Source organism: Oncorhynchus tshawytscha, linkage group LG26 (genome assembly GCF_018296145.1).
Source record: "Oncorhynchus tshawytscha isolate Ot180627B linkage group LG26, Otsh_v2.0, whole genome shotgun sequence".
In the NCBI taxonomy this organism is placed as follows: domain Eukaryota; kingdom Metazoa; phylum Chordata; class Actinopteri; order Salmoniformes; family Salmonidae; genus Oncorhynchus; species Oncorhynchus tshawytscha.
Window position 1 is genome coordinate 8,850,203 of NC_056454.1, and position 20,589 is coordinate 8,870,791.

At 43.7% G+C, this 20,589-nt stretch overlaps 1 pseudogene; it reads right to left on the reverse strand.

The window, feature by feature from the left end:
• Positions 1–18,095: 18,095 nt before the first annotated feature.
• On the reverse strand, positions 18,096–19,288 carry LOC112224986 (annotated as a pseudogene).
• Between the last annotated feature and the right edge of the window lie 1,301 nt (positions 19,289–20,589).

The following is a 20,589-nucleotide window of genomic DNA, read 5'->3' on the forward strand; positions in this document are numbered from 1 at the left end:
CGGCGTGTCAACAGGCAGGAGCAGCCGAAAGAGGAGAGGCAACAAAGGCAGCAACAGCGGCGCAATGAGGATTGGACATGGGACGATATATTGGATGGCAAGGGTTGCTACACATGGGAGGAGATCCTGGCGGGAAGGGATCGCCTTCCATGGGAACAGGTGGAGGCACTTAGGAGAGCAGAGGCAGCTGGAGAGAGGAGCCGGCGATACGAGGGAACACGGTTGGCAAGAAAGCCCGGGAGTCAGCCCCAAAAATTTCTTGGGGGGGGGCTTACAGGGAGTATGGCTATGCCAGGTAGGAGACCTGCGCAAACTCCCTGTGCTTACCGGGGGGCTGGAGAGACCGGGCAGGCACCGTGTTATGCTGTGGAGCGCACGGTGTCTCCAGTGCGGGTGCACAGCCCGGTTCGATATATTCCAGCTCCTCGTATCGGCCGGGCTAGAGTGGGCATCGAGCCAGGTAAGGTTGGGCAGGCTCGGTGCTCAAGAGCTCCAGTGCACCTGCACGGTCCGGTCTATCCAGTACCACCTCCACACCCCAGCCCTCCGGTAGCAGCTCCCCGCACCAGGCTTCCTGTGCGTGTCCTCGGTCCAGTACCACCAGTACCAGCACCACGCATCAGGCCTACAGTGCGCCTCGCTTCTCCAGCGCTGTCGGAGCCTTTCTCCTCTCCTGCGCTGCCGGAGTCTCCCGCCTATCTAGCGCTGTTAGAGCTTTCCTCATCTCCAGCGCTGCCGGAGTCTCCCGCCTGTTCAGCGCAGCCAGAGCCTTCCTCCGACACAGCGCTGCAGGAGTCTCCCGCCTGTTCAGCGCAGCCAGAGCTGCCAGTCTGCATGAAGCAGCCAGAGCTGCCAGTCTGCATGAAGCAGCCAGAGCTGTCAGTCTGCATGGAGCAGCCAGAGCTGTCAGTCTGCATGGAGCAGTCAGAGCTGTCAGTCTACATGAAGCAGCCCGAGCTGCCAGTCTGCATGAAGCAGCCAGTCTACATGGAGCAGCCAGAGCTGTCAGTCCGCATGGAGCAGCCAGAGCTGCCAGTCTACATGAAGCAGCCCGAGCTGCCAGTCTACATGAAGCAGCCCGAGCTGCCAGTCTGCATGAAGCAGCCCGAGCTGCCAGTCTGCATGAAGCAGCCAGAGCTGCCAGTCTGCATGAAGCAGCCAGAGCTGTCAGTCTGCATGGAGCAGCCAGAGTTGTCAGTCTGCATGGAGCAGTCAGAGCTGTCAGTCTACATGAAGCAGCCCATGGAGCTGCCAGTCTGCATGAAGCAGCCCGAGCTGCCAGTCTGCATGAAGCAGCCAGTCTACATGGAGCAGCCAGAGCTGTCAGTCTGCATGAAGCAGCCAGAGCTGTCAGTCTGCATGGAGCTGCCAGTCTGCAAGGAGCTGCCAGTCTGCAAGGAGCTGTCAGTCTGCAAGGAGCTGTCAGTCTGCACGGAGCTGTCAGTCTGCACGGAGCTGCCAGTCTGTAAGGAGCTGCCAGTCTGCAAGGAGCTGCCAGTCAGCACAGAGCCGCCAGAGCGGTCAGTCTGTAAGAACCGCCAGAGCTGTCAGCCTATATGGAGCAGCTAGTGCCGCCAGTCTGCCCAGCGCCGCCAGTGCCCCCAGTCTGCCCAGCGTCGCCAGTCTGCCCAGCGTCGCCAGTCTGCCCAGCATCGCCAGTCTGCCCAGCCTCGCCAGTCTGCCCAGCATCGCCAGTCTGCCTAGCGCCGCCAGTCTGCCCAGCGCCGCCAGTCTGCCCAGCGCCGCCAGATCTGCCAGTCAGCCAGACTCTTCCAGATCTGCCAGTCAGCCAGACTCTTCCAGATCTGCCAGTCAGCCAGACTCTTCCAGATCTGCCAGTCAACCAGACTCTTCCAGATCTGCCAGTCAACCAGACTCTTCCAGATCTGCCAGTCAACCAGACTCTTCCAGATCTGCCAGTCAACCAGACTCTTCCAGATCTGCCAGTCAACCAGACTCTTCCAGATCTGCCAGTCAACCAGACTCTTCCAGATCTGCCAGTCAACCAGACTCTTCCAGATCTGCCAGTCAACCAGACTCTTCCAGATCTGCCAGTCAACCAGACTCTTCCAGATCTGCCAGTCAGCCAGGATCTGCCAGTCAGCCAGGATCTGCCAGTCAGCCAGGATCTGCTGAAACCACCAGCCAGCCAGGAGCTGGTAGATCTATCTACCTGCCTGAGCTTCCTCTCACTCCTGAGCTTCCTCTCACTCCTGAGCTTCCTCTCACTCCTGAGCTTCCTCTCACTCCCGAGCTTTCTCTCACTCCTGAGCTTTCTCTCACTCCCGAGCTTCCCCTCAGTCCCGAGCTGCCTCGGTCCCGAGCTGTCCTTCAGTCCCGATCTGCCCTTCAGTCCCGATCTGCTCCTCAGTCCAGTGGGGTTCTGGGTGAGGACTACTAGGCCATGGTCGGCGGCGAGGGTGGACTATCCAGGGATGAAGGGAGAGGGGACTAAGACATTAAAGGAGTGGGGTCCACGTCCCGCGCCGGAGCCGCCACCATTGACAGACGCCCACCCGGACCCTCCCTATTGTTTTGAGGTGCGTTCGGGAGTCCGCACCTTAGGGGGTTCTGTCACGCCCTGGTCAAAGTATTTTGTGTTTATCTTTATGTATTTGGTCAGGCCAGGGTGTGGCATGGGGTTTTTGTAATTGTGGTGTGTTTGTCTTGGGGTTTTGGTGGTGGTATTGGGATTGTAGCTTAGTGGGTTGTCTAGCAAGGTCTATGGCTGTCTGGAGTGGTTCTCAATCAGAGGCAGGTGCTTATCGTTGTCTCTGATTGGGAACCATATTTAGGCAGCCATATTCTTTGAGTTTGTCGTGGGTGATTGTCCTTAGTGTCCTATGTGTACTCTCTGTTAGTTTGCACCAGATAGGCTGTTTCGGTTTCGTTTATTGTTTTTTGTAAGTTCGTGTTTCTTTGTTGTATTAAACATGGATCGCAATCGACACGCTGCAGTTTGGTCCGACTCTCCTTCATCACCACTAGAAAACCGTTACAACATGGCTGCCGCTCACCATCCAGATGCATGCTACACATTGATGATAGACGGAGAGAGTTACCTCTATTAAATGCTAATTATTTTGAGACTGAGTGAAAAGCAAGTACATAAATGTAATCCATTATCGTTATTTAATTCCAGACCAAAATGCTTCTAAACAATTCAGACAATCTTAAACTGATCTATTTGAGTTAAAACTAAACGTTCACCTCAACGTGCAGCTGTAGGAGGCCTCTATACGTCACTGACTGCTGAGACGAGAATTGATGCATGCTGAGTTTCCCTGGCCCACTAACCCCTCTCAATTTAATTAATGGAATCCAAAAACCTGACTACAGCAATGTCTGAACATAATCGTACCAGCCAAGACTAGAAACTGGTCTTAAATGTTTAAATCTAGATTAACCCAGAGCCATAGATATGTAGATATGTATGTGTGGCTCTGGATTGACTCAATAAAAAAAAGTACAACGTTGAAAGGACGTGTCCTTTTTCCTCTTGCAATAGCAGCAATGAGCATTGCGAAGACAATGACTGAATAACCTAGTAGTGTCAGATAAGTCAAGCAGGGATGTAATCCGTATTAGCGCCGGTAGCTGTGTGCATGGTTGATGCACTACTGATTCACTGTACGTTCTAAGGCCTTATCATAGAGGTGCAGCTTGCGTCTTGTGTAAAATGGTGGGAAGCTATGGCAGGAGGGTGAAAGCAACCTGCACAACAGGAGGGGAAGGGCAAAGATGCTACAAGGAGTGTTACTTTAATAACAATTCAAAAGGGATTTGGGTGTTACATGGACCAATCACTTTCAGCCCACCTAATGACATAGGATGCTATCTTTTAGCCTACTGCTCCATTTTATCTGTTTCTGGTTGGACAATGTCTTCATGCCCTCACAATAGGTTCTTGCCATCCCTTCTTGCATGTGTCAGAGGGTGACCAAAAGAGTGTTATGCCAGGCATAACGCTGCCATAAACTGGCACAACGGCCAACTCATCCGATGCAGATTTGTAGAATATTAATTTCCCAAAAAGTAGTCATCCTTAAGAAAACTGTTCCCCTCATGATTTGTGGCTCAATTTGCAGACTTTGTGATAATTTCGCATCTCCAAAGGGAAATGATTGCTGAACTCCATTATTTGAATGTGTCTTCTGGGAGAATATTGCATACAGTACAGTGTATCTGAGGTACTGTCTGGACTAATGGCTTTTTAGAAGCAGAGTAATTTCCTGGTGAAGTGCTCTGTTTTTTGGCTACTGTAGTTCCTCAATCATAGTCTGCAATTACAAGGTTGCACAGTCACACAGCTTGGCTCTGACAGTGACTTTGACTGCCACAATGTACAGACAGGCTGTAAGCGTGATTCAAGACTGCACAAGCCCACTAAGCTACTGTAGCTCTGGGACATAAAACCTAAACACTTCACTTACGGCTACCAAACCACTTTAGTTACTTGTATGTGTAAACAAGTGACCGAAACACTAAAGACAAAAAAAAACACTCTTTCTCTCTGCAACATTGGTTTAGTAGCTAGTTCAGAATAATGTACAATGCCATCTTCTAAAGTCATCTGTTTACTCTCACATAATCTGTCAAGTCAACTAAGAAAATAGGCGTTGATTCCACTAGATGTGGAGACACAGATCAATCTCCAGGCAGTGCATTTCAGAACATGTTCAGAACAAAAGTGAAAGAAAACACCTGACTCAGACAGAGGTAGTCAAATTAACTGGAGTTACACATTTTTTTCCATAATTTTATGGCCCCAAAAAAGTTCACTAGACTCATTTGGGGAGGCTAACGGAGCAAAATTGAGTTCGAGAACAAACCAGCCATGTTATCGGCCAATTCATCTCTGTGGCAACATTGCGTTTAATTAAGAGCGAATGAAAAGAGAGTAGAAAGTTGTCTGTCCATCTATCAAAGACTGACGCAGAAACAGAGTGCTATTGCGCGGTAGCGGAGAAGAATTGTGGATGTTTCTTTATAATTCAGTTAATTCATAGATTGGTTGTTGTGGTAGAACTACTAGATTTCTTAGCATCACACAGCAAATGTTTTCCTCCTGTTTTTGTTTTTTTAACTCTGCGAGGCCTTAGTTCATGGACAAGCTAATGAATAAGTGAATAACATGAAAGCTATTCATTTCATGTCCATTAGCTGTGTACAATTTAAGTTTTGAATACTCAATTTGTTGATGGTGTCTAGGGCTGTTTCATCGATTTGTGTCTGTGCCTATGGGCAACTTCGACCCAGAGCTTGGCGCTGAAGCGTCTACAAAGCTGTTTATCCCTGTGGCAAGATGTAGCCCGCTGAAACCTGCTGGTGCCTGCTGTGCCACAGCATACTGCCATCAAATTATCCCCCAACCCCAAGAGGAAATAAGAGCTATCAGATACCATTAAAGCTTAATGTGGCCACCCAGACCTGCTTCACGTAGCCTTGATATGTTCTTCTGACTGCTGCTGCTGACAAGCCCAAGATGCATGACTCTGTCAATTTGGGGGAGGAAATGAACTACTACTTGACTTCTTACACTGCTTTAGAGTTGATATGAATGGGTTCCTAGAAACGATTAATCCAGGAGACGTTCTATCATCTCCCTGTGCTGCTAGAGAGCGTGTTTCAATTGTTACACTTGACATTATTTACCTTCATTTGAGGTCATTAGTATAGCTGGAGTAATGTCAACCATCAATCCGTTCCTTTACGGTACATAATATTTACTGTGTATGTAACCTACAGGCCCTAAAGTGAAATGTCAGGTGAAGGCTCCAGCTTCAGGTGTAGTTTAAAGCAAAGCGACGATACTCATTACCATAGCGACATTCAGGACTCGACTTTGAAAATATCCCCGTCTCAGACACCAATTCATCAAAGTTGCCAACGTTGGAAGAAGCGACCGACTTTAACCTTGAGCTGTGGACATTAGTGCAGAGATGTGAAATTTTAAGTTGGGAGAAAATATGCTGATCTCGTTGAAGATTTATGATGGTTGCATTTTTCCCTACACAGGAATTCCAACAGTATGTTTCAAACAGACATTATTCGACACACAACCCTACTGTGGCGTTGATCATTAAAATTGTCTTTCTCAACATTTTGGCCTTCAGTCCCTAATTGGTATGTTAATTTGCAAAATACCACATTGATGCTTATGGGTGTAACGTACTAAACCTTCTTGCTTTTTTCCACAGTTACAGCAGTTACTGTAACTAATCTGTCTTTATTTTGGGAATGGTTTTGAATTACTGCCTTAGGTCCCATTTCAATATGATTCTCCATGTATGCAGACTTTGAGAATACTTAAAGGGATCTGTTATATGTTAAAGGATGATTTGTACATCCTTAACAGGCCTCGCAAACTTTTCTATATCCAGAAAGATTAAGCTGAAATGCTTGGAAATGCTAAGTCACAATCAAGTGATCTTACTCCTGTAGTTCTGTGGGAGAGAGAGAGAGAGGTTCCAATGTATGACGCGAAATCAAAACATAAGCTACAATCATGACGAGCCAACATAATGATGCAGTGCTTTCATTCTCCTCAAGCCCAAAGGCCCATTGCAGTCAAAACACGATTTCCTGTTTTTTATACACTGAACAAAAATATAAACTCAACATGTAAAGTGTTGGTCCCATGTTTCATGAGCTGAAATTAAAGATCAAAGAAATGTTCCATACTCACAAAAAGCTTATTTCGCAAAGATTTTGTGCACACAAAGGTTTACATCCCTGTTAGTGAGTATTTCTCCTCAAGATAATCAATCCACCTGAAAGATGTGGCATATCAAGAAGCTGATTAAACAGCATGATCATTACACAGGTGCACCTTGTGCTAGGGGCAATAAAAGGCCACTCTAAAATGTGCAGTTTTGTCACACAACACAAGTTTTGAGGGAGCGTGCAATTGGCATGCTGACTGCAGGAATGTCCATCAGAACTGTTGACAGAGAATCTAATGTTCATTTCTCTACCATAAACCGCCTCCAACATCATTTTAGAGAATTTGGCAGTACCTCCAACCGGTCTCACAACCGCAGACCACGTGTAACCGCGCCGGCCCAGGACTTCCACATCTGGCTTTTTTACCTGTGGGATCATCTGAGACCAGCCACCCGGACAGCTGATGAAACTGTGGAGTATTTCTGTCTGTAATAAAGCCCTTTTGTGGTGAAGAATAAATTCTGATTAACTGGGCCTGGCTCCCAAGTGGGTGTTCCTATGCCCTCCCAGGCACACCGATGGCTGTGCCCCTGCCCATTTTTTTCATTATATGAACTGTACATCTGTAAAATCGTTGAAATTGTTGCATGTTGTGTTTATATTTTTGTTCAGTATACAGTATATCCAGTATGTTTCCACTTTGAGGTTGGAATAAAACTATGAAAATTATGATTATGCCCTTTTAGTGTAAGAGCTGTTTGAAAAGACTTCCTAAAATGTCAGCCTGTTTTGCTGGGATGGAGACCAATAAGAAAGAGCTCCAAACCTCTTTGCCATATGGCTACAGTAGTCTTCCCTACTCAGACCACTCCCAGACAGTCCAAGCAAAATTATTGCTTTAGAAATGTCTCTTTGCTAAGAAGCAATTTTGATTTTTTTTGGACCATTTTAATTGAAAACAATCACAGTAAGGTACATAATTTTTTCCCCAGAAATTATTTGATATTGACATAAAAACATGTGCATTGAATAGAATAGAATCCAATGATTTCAGGAAATCATGAAATTACACATCAGACACAGCAACAGGCGGTCTCTGTGAGGAGGGGAGAACTTAGAGTTGCAAAGCTAGTGGAGAAACAAGAATTGCGATTAACCACTACCATTATTGTGGTTCGACGACAAGTCCTAGGCTGGTGATGCAGGTCCAGTTCAGGGACTGAAATACTGTATGTACGAAATACTGTTCGTGTATCCATGGGTTTAGAAAAAATAAAAAGGTGGTGAATGGAAAATAGAGTAGCAGGTTTCCAAACATTAACAGATTATCAAGAAGGAAAACATACACTTCAGTAGCATCAAAGAGAGATTGAATAGAGCCTGAACGTTATCTGACCGAAAGCTGAAGAGGCAGCCTAAAAATAGAAGTGATATCTTTATCACCTAAACCTCAAGACTCGATGTCGATGTTGAAAGCTGTAAGAGAGCCTTGCAGCCTTCCGTCTTTGTGAGTGTGACAAGAAAGCAGTCTTTGAGGAAAATTACTGCTACTTTGTGATTATGTCTTATCATATAGACTTAAGAAATTTACATCAGATAGCTGAGACCCAGTGTGGCCATACTTTCAAACATTAGAGCAAGTTTAAGTTTTAGTTTAAGTTTAAGCATCAGCCAATTAATATCGTCCATGTAGTTGCACTTGATCAAAGGCTACATGTTAGCTGTTCCCACCACATTACCTGGTACATTTAGCCCTATGCTAACCTCACCAGGTGGCCTTGATTATTTCCTGTAACAATTTTTGCATCAGACTATGAAAGATTTTAAACTTTTTCTCCACAAACCAATAGCATTTGTTAAAATAGGTCAACCTGGCCACCAAAGGGATATACTAGATTTAAACCTCCAAACTCAAGAATTACTTTTGTTCCCCTTCACTTGGTTTCATGATTATTTCATCCATAACTAGGCTACTTACTAACATTACCAATTCTTAAGGCTCATTTTCACATATATGACTAAATCCTAAATAAGTTTAACTAAATACATTTTTGCTAATCCGTTTCAATAATATCAATGTGCTTTTATGGAGAAAAGATAAAGGAGGTCTCTAATACAACATTCAAGTTTATTGTACAATGTAAAAAATAAAAAAAATTAAAGAGCCTTATGGACTATTAGAATCATCATTGCTTTCCTGGTGTCACACAATGAGTGCAACAGGAGGTCTCTGTGATTTAATGCAAACAACAATGCTCGTTAACTGTGGGTTCAAGCCCCTTTCGCTTCAAGCATCTTTGTTAAGGAAAACATTTTTCACTGCTGGTCCACGCATATGTGACTAAGTGGGTGATTATAGTAATGCATATAGAACATTGTACATGTACGTAAGTGTAAGCCTACACTTCTATGTAATTCAACTCTGGACCTCGAGGCCAGTTCCACTGCATTGTTTCATTGTTCAGGGACTGATTTAGACCTGGGACATCAGGTGTGTGCAATTAATTATCAGGTAGAACAGAAAACCAGCAGGCTCCAGACCTCGCAGGGTAAGTGTTGAATACTTCTGGCCTGTACTATAGCAGGAAGATGATTTATGTAGCAGTGACAGTAACCTATGTGTCGGTCTGCAACAGGGACTCTGACAAGAATCTCCTCATTAAATGTATTGGCAATCTTCATTTACAAGGTTTTGGCTGCACTTCACTTCTCTTCACAGCACACTAAGACACACTAAGACAATAAATGTAATTCTACATTTCAAAGAAAAAAACTATACTACAGCTGGGGTTCGAACTTGCTGCAAACAGCAAAACTCACCAGGAGCAAGGTGAACACTGTGAACAACTCTGTAAGCTAATCATTCATCTGAAAAATGGTGTGTTTAAGTAACTTTAGTTAGCGGATGGTGCCATTTGACTGCTTTTAAGGACACTATTCTATCACGTCATACTACCAGTGTTGTGTTTGAGACCAACTAAAGCCAAGACCGGAGCAAATCGAGTCTGAGTCAAGACCAAGAACGGGGGTGGGGGCAACACCGAGTCAAGACCGAGACTGGGAATGGGGACAACAGGTCTGAGACCGAGTCAAGACCGAGACCAGAAAAATGCGAGTCCAATTCAAGACCATGATTGTAATTTTGTCAAATCACCACCATAATAAGAGATCAAAATGTCCCGTATTTCTGTGTTCATATTTCAGAACAACATATGGATTTTTTAGACATTCAAAATAGTGAAACAAAATGCATGCTGAGAGAAAATAGAGGCACTCTACAAATTAGTACTTAACCAAAGACAGTGGGGAACAATAGGCCTTCTACACCGTCATAGAAAGGCTAAGGATTTATAAAATAATGGTTATAATAATATAATAATAATGATAATTATATTATTATTTTAAAGTATGTTCTGATTTAATCTCTTCAGTTTTTGTTGAAAATGAAAGGGTTAACACTGAAGAGAAAAATGGATCCAATCAGGATTTTTCTATGCTGGTCTCTGCAGCGGTAAATCTAGCTAGCTCGATAAAGTTCGATAAAGGTGTCTGCCATTCAACTGTATTAGGGCAACATTTTCGAGTGACAGTGGAATCAGCCAATCACATTTTTACTTAATGGGTAGAACCATTTTCACAAAACGTATTGAAACTTCTGTCTACTTGAAGGCCAACAGGTCACTGCGCGATAGCGAGCTGTAGTTTTCCCACGGTCTAGCTAGCTTTTGTTGTCAGATTGTTTGCAGCTGCTGTAGCAGGTGTTATCAAAGAGAATGTTGTTGCTAATTTGTTAGCTTCTCCATTTTCAAGAATAACTTTCAACAAGAAGTTTGAAATGATCATCCATCTGGTGAGTGGAACTGTGTTTTTTTATTGCTGTTGAGAGACGAGAGTGCTCTGAGATCGGAATAAATAGCCAGAGTGAATTTGAGAGCGCAAGAGATATGCTAACTGGATGACAGTTGTTCAAGTTCTTGCTAGCTAACCAAAGGACACGTACACCTACACAACTCTCTAGTTGTGTATGGCAACCAAAAAACAATGTAAGGGGAAAAAGTCAGTCACTCACCCACTCCTTCAATGGCATGTCATCCTCCTAGCAGCTAGCTAGCTAGCTACCAAGCTAAAGTTAGCCTCCGTGTTTTTAGCTTGCTACATAAATAGATACACTATCCTATTAGCCAGGTTATGCCTGACCTGTGAGCATTTCAGTGGAAAGACACACACATGTGACTAGTGCCTTTCCACAACTTTCTCGTAAATCTTTTGAAAGTACCTTTCTGCCCATAGTAGTTGGTTATACCTCAAGTTTGCAAATGCAATTTTAGGGGGGGGTGTTCACTTATCCAACAGGGTATTTTACTGTTTTACTTTTCAGAGTTTTTTTTCATGTTTTTTTCTCACTTGGGTATTGTGGGTTACTGTGTGCAAATAAAGCCGGAAAAAGTCCAATTTGATGTGTTTTCATTTCAGGCTGAAGGCAACAACAGGTGAACATTTTGAAAAGGGGTGGTAACTTTCTACACAGTGTGTGTGTGTGTGTGTGTGTGTGTAACATTTTATGGTCTAAGTTGACAACAATGCTTAAACCACATCAATCTGATTGGGTGGGCCTGTCAGGGTCTGGCTCCCCAGTGGGTGTGCCTCTGTCCACCAGGCCCATTCATGTGACCCATCCATGTCTACTACCCAAACCGTGCATGATGACAATTGCACATCACAAATAGCCTACTAAAGAACACTTCAGACTAAACTTTTTCAATACCTGGTTTGCATACCCATTGTTGCCTTTATCTAGCATTTATTGCTAGATATCAAACGTTGAAACATCTTTCCTACCCTACCGGCTACCGATGTCATTCCTCTGTGAGCTGCTCCATGCCAAAACCAGTTGAGAGCTGCACATTCTTGCTGCCTGCAGATTACATTCAGTTTAAAGTTGGCAATATGTGCGGAGCGCATGTGAATATATTTCACGTGCTTTGCGCTTGTGTAGGCTGCTTTGTGCATGATTTCTCTATTATAATACATAATTGATCAATCCTATACCGCCACTACACTGCTTTTACATGCATCAGTAGGGATTAAGAAGTGAGTATACACAATGCCCATTGAAAAATAGTGGCTCTGTCGCAGCCACGGCCGCGACTGGGAGGTCCGTGTGGCGACGCACAATTGGCCTAGCGTCGTCCGGGTTAGGGAGGGTTTGACTGCTAGGGATATCCTTGTCTCATCGCGCACCAGCGACTCCTGTGGCGGACCGGGCGCAGTGCACACTAACCAAGGTCGCCAGGTGCAGGGTGTTTCCTCTGACATATTGGTGCAGCTGGCTTCCGGGTTGGATGCGCGCTGTGTTAAGAAGCAGTGCGGCTTGGTCGGGTTGTGTTTCGGAGGACGCATGACTTTCGACCTTCGTCTCTCCTGAGCCCATACGGGAGTTGTAGCGATGAGACAAGATAGTAACTACTAATAATTGGATACTATGAAATTGGGGAGAAGAAGGGGGTAAAATTCAACAGAAAAAAAGTAGTGGGTATATGGTTTATACCTGCATATAGCCTACACTACATGAGTGTGCTGGTATTATGGTTGCTGTCCTTTCAGAATCACAAACCTGTCACACACTGAATAGGTTCGCAACTGCGCAAACATGTCTATAATAGATATAAAGGCTGCTAAGACACTGTTTTAATGTTTCAAGAAAGAAGTGTATATATTTTGCCTGGTTTTATGCGCTGATATTTTAGTTTTTTTTTTACTCCACTGGTCTCTGCTGCTGGTCTCGGGAAGAAATTATAAGTCCTCACTGTCTGAGACCTCGTCAAGACCGAGACAATCAAGGCCGGACTGAGTACTACAACACTGTCTACTATGTCAACGATTTTAATTTGCTGATATGGAATTTAAAGCGGATATAATCATGGCAACCTGGTGAAATTAGCATAGGGATAAACGTACCAGGATATGTGATGGCAACAGCTACATGTAGTCTTTGATCACGTGCAACTGCAGTGGTTCCTCAATTTAAAGTTGTGTAATACCTCAGTTTAGTGTGCTTACCTTTAATGCTCATGCGAGCCACCAGAAGACATCTTTGAGCAATTCTACTCCATCTACTACATAATCTGACCGCTGCAGTTTGAGATTATGTATTTTCTTGATGAAAATAAGGTGATCCTGGCCTTTATTACTAACCATTTATTTTTGGTATTTTAGCTTAATTAAATTGATTAATTTCATGGTGTTTCTACAAAAATGCTTTTTACAGTAGCCTATGTAGGACTATAGCCTACCGTATCCAAAACATCCGTTAATACAAGTTCTTTAAAAATAGAAATATGGGCAGAATATTGTACACTCAACAAAAAATATAAACACAACATGCAACAATTTCAATGATTTTACTTAGTTACACTTCATAGACGGAAATCAGTAAATTTAAATAAATTCATTAGGCCCTAATCTACGGATTTCACATGACTGAGCAGTGACACAGCCATGGGTGGGCCTGGGAAGGCATAGGCCCTCCCACTTGGGAGCCAGGACCACCCACTAGGGAGCCAGACCCAGCCAGTCAGAATGAGTTTTTTTCCAACTGAAAAGGCTTTATCACAGACAGAAATACTCAGTTTCATCAGCTGTCCAGGTGGCTGGTCTCAGACAATCCTGCAGGTGAAGAAACCAGATGTGGAGGTCTTGGGCTGGCGTGGTTACACGTGGTCTGCGGTTGTGAGGCCGGCTGGACGTACAGCAAAATTCTCTAAAATGACGTTGGGAGGCGGCTCATGGTAAAGAAATGAACATAATCTGGCATCAGCTCTAGTGGACATTCCTACAGTCAGCATGCCAATTGCACGCTCTCTCAATACTTAAGATAACTGTGGCATTGTGTTGTGACAAAACTGCACAGTTCGGAGAGGCCTTTTATTGTCCCCAGCACAAGGTGTACCTGTGTAATGATCATGTTCTTTAATTAGCTTCTTGACATGCCACACCTGTCAGGTGGATTGATTATTTTGGCAAAGGAGAAGTGCTCACTAACAGGGATATAAACCCATTTGAGAGAAATAAGCTTTTTGTGCGTATGGATATTTCAGCTCATGAAACATAGGACCAACACTTTACATGTTGCGTTTATATTTTTGTTCAGTATATAAAATGTTCAGATGGTTAAAGGCTAACATTTGGTTGTTTCGCACTATACCACAACGTACCAGCATAACCTTTAAACTTTTGAGTAATCGCAGAACATCAACAATTTTAATTGGCTGATGTTTAAACTAAAATGTATTTTTTTACAAATGTTCCCAGTGTGTTTTGACTCAGTGTCTGAGCCTCCGGTGTTCAGTTAAAGATTCTCAAATTCTTCATTATTCATACCCATCTCTTTAAAAAAGTCGCCTCTTCCAGTGGGGAGACTTTACCCACATACAAGGTGCCATTGTTCAAGACAATGACTAAGATTGCATATGATCAAGTACTCACCATCTCCCCAATCTGAATTTACCCAATATGAACAAAAGATGGGCCATGAAGGTCTTTATGTGAAAGTCAGGGAGAAAACAGAGAAGTGAAAAGGGAATAATTTGTTCTTAGTCATCCTCCTCAACAAAGGTGGCATAAATAACACACATTAACTAAGTCTTTGACTGATTATTTTGCTTCCTCCTCTAAAAGCTCTAAAATGAGAGAGAGGGAACAGAGACTATTCCAAGGCTCTGCGAGGGAAATAGGCAGAAAGAATTTGTGTTCTGCATAGCAAGTATGAATGAGTGACAATCCAAACATCCTTCATCTTAGCCAAAATGATTGAACACTTTTGTAAACATGGAACATATGGTAAGTAAAGAACTCTGTCTTTAACAGAGGACGAACACTCCCAGGGCCATCCGCGACTTCGCCATTTCCAGAATGTCGTATTAGTGTTCTGTTAATATTCCACACCTCACAGTATTCCTGTTCCCACCTGTGTTTACTTCAGCTCTTGTTTCTCCTCGCCATTTGCCGTTGTGAATAGTGGAACGTGAGGGTGGACCTTTGGGAAGTGACAGTGTTGACGTGATAGTGAATGTGATGGGGTGATGTGTCGCCTTGCCATTCAACTCATCCCAGTACTTCAGCCACCCTGTCGCTGGAAGGATAATATTTCATCTTCATTGAGCCATGGGGCTGTCTCTGTGACAGGCTAAATGATCGGGGCGGTGGAGGGGCGGATAACAAGGTCCTCAGATGCAGCTCTCAAGTGAAATTCAATGGAGTTTATTAACGGTAGAACCGCAAAGCAGTGTCGGCTAGCCATGGCTCACACTGATTGTCACGTCACAATGGGACTAGAGGATATAGCTACAGTATAGATGTCACGCCCTGGTCTAAGTATTTTGTGTTTTTCTTCATGTATTGGGTCAGGCCAGGGTGTGGCATGGGGTTTTTGTATTGTGGTGTGTTTTGTCTTGGGGTTTTGCTGTGTATGTATTGGGATTGTAGCTAGTGGGGTTATCTAGCAAAGTCTATGGCTGTCTGGAGTGGTTCTCAATCAGAGGCAGGTGTTTATCGTTGTCTCTGATTGGGAACCATATTTATGCAGCCATATTCTTTGTCGTGGGTGATTGTCCTATGTGTTGTTGTTCCTGTCTCAGTGTTAGTTTACACAAGTATAGGCTGTTTCGGTTTTCGTTAAGTTCTTTGTTTTGTAGTGTTTGTTATTGATTCATGTTTTATGTTCGTTCATTAAACATGGATCGCAATCTATACGCTGCATTTTGGTCCGACTCTCCTTCACACCTAGAAAACCGTAACAATAGATCGTTTTAAAACTGTGGAAATGGGTTTGGGTTGGCATTAGGTTTACGGTTGTTTCATTTGAATACGTACCTAATTCCACATATTGACATAAAGGACTATACTGAATATGTCTATGTATTTGGTATTATTTGAAATGATACCTCATATGCTTGTTTTACACTAGTATGGTATCTTCCCTGCTCAAAATTATCTGTTTTTCCCTGCTCTATTGTCGTTTACCATGGATTTAAATGCACCCTATTTTGCTATAATGACAGTTCACGAATGCCATGAATCTTGGAGATCTCGGTACCAAACAGACAGCGTTTAGTTAACCTACTGGCTGTGTTGTCTTTGCTTGAAAATGATAAAGTGTCTAATCAATCCTTACTCTGTTTGTGCTCATTGGTTTAACAACACTGAACTTCTCAGGGAGAGACGGTTTATTCCGCCAATGAGGGCAAGCATGTGGTTAAGTCTGATTTACAATCAACTGGGTTTCAGCTATAATGTCATCCTATACAAACTTAGCCATGTGCTGAATCGTGAATAATGATATTGTGTGTCCATATGTATCATGCTCCATCATGTAATCAATTCCATTCCAAGTGCTCTTAGGAGTGCACCACTATAGAACACATGAATAGAACCCGAACCAGCAGTAACTCCTTAATTAGGGAGCTAAAGGAACCGGGGGTAAGCCCTTTCAGAATGCTTCATTAAGTCCAAATAGGCAACCGGATGGTTGGGTTGGATCCCAACACACCATGCTGTCATTAGGCAGAATTCATGCCAAACACATTAGTCTTTTGTTTGTTCTTTCTCTCAAAACGGATGTTAAATTGTATAATCATGACAATTGTTAATTCACGGCCCATCAAGACCACATCAAAATCACAGCCCGCAGATGGCCAAATCCATCAGTGACTGCTGGATTTTTTTTTTTTACAAAGTCTTACACAATTGTATTGAGACAACCTTCCACCCTTTGGTCTTGCATAAGCTTCTTGACAAACAATTGAACATATTTATCATTGTATGTTTTAAGACATTTCCATACTATTTTAGGTTACATTTCTCTCTCAATACCAATCTTTCAGTTAGTTGGTACCATCACTGCTCCATAACTGTTGGTCAGTGTTTGAAGGCCAACATCAGTCCAGATTAGTGTAGATCATCACAGACGTTTCTATTTTAATGTTCCGCATCTTGCACTTGCACACCATTGAATACGCTCCAGCTCAGCCATCCCCTTGTATATTTAGGTATGGCATTGGTTTGACGTGTAGTAAAAACAGTCGCATATTTTTTGACACATCAACCAACACCATAATACATCCCTCCAACAAGGAGTCACACACAAGCCCTTTATTCTAACAAGTTTCTGCCTCTTTGTATCTTAGAGATCCTAGTCTTTTATTAGCCAAACGCTCATCTTATCTGCCATTCTAGACATATGCTAATCTTTCCTCTACCGATTCTCTCTAATTATTAATCAGAGAGAGGGTTATGAAGACGGCTCCATCAGCATGTGCACACACACTGACACTCTGGCATTGAAGTCACTATGCCAAAGGCCCATTGTCTTTTTAATACTGAGAATTTGATTTGTTTCTTAAGCAAATTGAAGGCACAGAAAGGCACACTTTACATAGTTACAGGGGCAGTTCATGGTCTCATGTCCAGGTGACAAGCCAGGCATGGGTCCTCATTGCAAAGCTCTTGGGATGTAAGGGTTTATTTAAAGATTGAGAAAAGGTGACATTATCTTTCAGTTGTTCCTCATTCGTGTCATCTGCTGCACCTTCAATAGTATAGCTCTTCTCTTGGATGTTGCGCTCCAGCATGTCGTCCTCTGTTTTCACAGTTTTGATGAGGACCGTAATTCCTCTCAGTCACTTCCACTGCCTGTTCCTCATGGGTGAAGATCGCTGGAATTCCACCTGCACCGTTTCCCTTTCCATTGCCCCCTACCATTTCCGTTGCCATTACCTCCATCAATTCCACTCAATGCCACTCCTCCAGCCACACACATGCGTTACGTAATCAGATTACTTTCATGAGTAACAGAGTAAAGAAACTTTTTCAAATTGGGTAGTTACTTTGTCAAACAACGTGTGCGTTACTTTCAGAGTCATATCTCCACCGGCAGCGTGTTTCTTTGCCATTGATCGCTTCTGTGATAGCAAATTCCATAAAGGGCTTTCCCGTCTAGTGGCAAGTGTGCCCTCTATACGTCTCTATAGGTCCCTGTACGTGCATAACCAGAACTGGCAGCTCGAAAGAGATTTTGAATGAAAATATAGCCATGTGTACTGTAGATTTCCTAATTAGATTCCTAATTAGATTTCCTAATTTAATAGCCCATATGATAGTGCAGTACTTGTAGACTAGTACAGGAAATCACCGCCACAAATGAAAGGTGAAACTAGTGATCAAACCTTTAGTTAATATGTAGGCTATTTCTGGTAGAGCGTGCACAGCTCGTCTTGCTCCCTCGAACAGTTAAACAAACGTTGAGATTTTGACATTTTTCATGAAAGTAAAGTAATAACTTGTAAAGTAACCAGTTTCTTTTGTTAAATGTATCAAGTAATATGTTATATTACTTTTAAAGAAACTAATCCCAACACTACTTATTTCTGAGCTCAATCGCATTCATTCTGCCACTCATCCCAAAACAGGTTCTTGACCATGCTGCTGAGTTGCAAGTCCTCACCTTCAATCAGCTTTCTGTAAGTCGTGATCTCAATCTCCAGAGCCATCTTGATGTCCAGAAGGTCCTGGTACTCGCGCAGGTGGTGAGCGATCTTCTCCTTGGTGGTTTCCAGCTCAAGCTTCAGGGCCTCGATCCTCGCCTGCAAGTCTTCCAGTTCCCTCTTGTACCTCTCCGTTGTTTTGTTGACCTCTGCTTCCAGAGCGTCATTCAGAGCATCCAGGTCACACTCTTTGTTTTGGATATCCTTCCTGGCGCTCGTAATTTCTTCTCTAACGCTTCGGGCCTTGTCGACGTGCTTTGTCGTCTTGTTGGTAATGTCTTCGAATTTTGATTTGTACCAGGAATCCATTTCAGCCAAGATTTTGGCTGCGATTTCATTGTACTGACTTTGGATTTGTTTGAGAGCAGCCAATAGGTCAGGGAGGGCGAAGGAGCTCTGGGATGAGGAATGACCAGAATAGACCTGAGCCATCAGCTCTTCAATTTCCTGTTTCTGCACCCTCTGGAGAAACATGAGCTCAACCTCCAACTGCTCCAGCTGTTTCTCCAAAGCGATGCGTGCAGAGGTGGCCGCGTCGAAGGAATGCTTCGATTTCCAGCTCGGCCACCTTCCTCTTCTCAAGGGCCTCCTCATATTTAGTTTTGATCATCTCCAGTTGGCCGACCATGGCCTCCTCATCGGCGAGGGCCAGGCCCCGCTGGACTCGCATCTTATCTGCTCGTACAGCAAGCGCAGGCCAGACGGCTTCACAAAGCGATTCTGGAGGCCTTCGATCTCCATCTCCAACTGCTTGTTCTGCTGCTCCAATGAGTTAACCTTGTCGATGTAAACAGCCAGCCTGTCATTAAGGACGACCATCTCCTGTCTCTCAATGCTGCGTGCGCCACCATACCAGCACACATTGTCCCACCAGCCACGCCAGATCTTTGTGTGGAGGACATGGTCCTTCGGGCCATTGTGCCACCTCTTGAACCACCGTGGGTGAAGATGGCGGATCGGGTACGGGCATCTCGTAGGGTGGGGGAATGGCTGGACACCCTGACCTGGTAGGATGTAGAGCTGCTGCTGATGTCCTCAAACTGGCGGCGGGAAGACGACATCCTTTCTGGGCTATGGCTCATGATGACGGTGAGTTGGTTTTTCGATCTCTGTGTCTGAAGGAGGACCTCTGGTTGGCTGAACACCTCTGCTCTCCATCTCTCATCGTATGGGCCTCTTTATACCCAGACAGCCTGGCCAATCCCTGCCCAACTCCTGAGCAAAGAACTCTGTAATTTCTAACCTCTAAGACAAAGGACCTGACCTGCCTCATGGGCATCTGTCATGTCCCTGTGAGGAGCGGAGTTAGGGCTATGAACCAGTGAGGCAGTCGGGCCCATTAAGAAATAAAGTGAGACATAGGCATTGTTTATCAAGCCTGTAATTATGGATTTACTGCATTTTCATTCCCAAGATTATTCCCATTCACGAGGCTGCAGTGATGTGAACAGAAGCTAAGTCTGCTCAAAAGCCCTATTCCGCATCTAATCAAAGTACACTACATCATACATCACTTGCTCACTCCTATGCGCAAAGACACATTGTTCTAAAGAGGAAGTCAATACATAAAAATAATTAAATTCTACATTTTTGTTGATATATGCATTCAAAACCCTCATTTAGTTAAACACTTTGATTGAGCCAAATAAATGGAGATAAGCTGAAAACCATTTTGTGTTAGTATGCCCATCGGTAGACCTAAATTGGGTCCGCAGGGGTGTTTATATTGGAGTGAACACTTGGTGGATTCATCCGATAAAGTCAAAGGGGCAATCCGCAGTTGTTACTTCAATTGTTGGACTTAATTATATGTACCCATTGAATCTCAAAGAATATAACATCTAAATGCCTCGTGACTGCCATACCCCATCAGATCGCAAAATATAAGCTTCTTTGTATACAAAGTAAATATAAACAAACACTATATAGCGTCAAAACTGTAACTTTGATATCAAATGCAAGGATCAGTCGATGCATCCAAAGCTCTGTTTATGAATTTGAGGGTGGTTACATTTCTCCAGCCCCATCCCTCAGCTTTTTACCAAAACAGGGGCGGGATGCTGCTTTGTTAATTTTCAACTGCTGATTGCCCAGTTTAAAGGTTTTGTTTTGCTTTACATCAGATTAGATACATATGTACAAAAAATGCAGGGCTCACTCCTTTGTCCCATAGTTGAAACGGGTGGCATATATTAGTAACTTGAGACATCATAAGGTCCTAATCATTTTGGTAAACCAGTTATAAAATGTGTTCATATTGTATTTTTCCTCCCTTTTAATCTGGTCATGTCTCCGGGGGTGGAATCATGCTTCCAAAGTTTGCATGTTGTTGAAGTTTGCTAGTTTGTAGCAAACTATATAAAGCTTAATTTGTTCAGAAGTA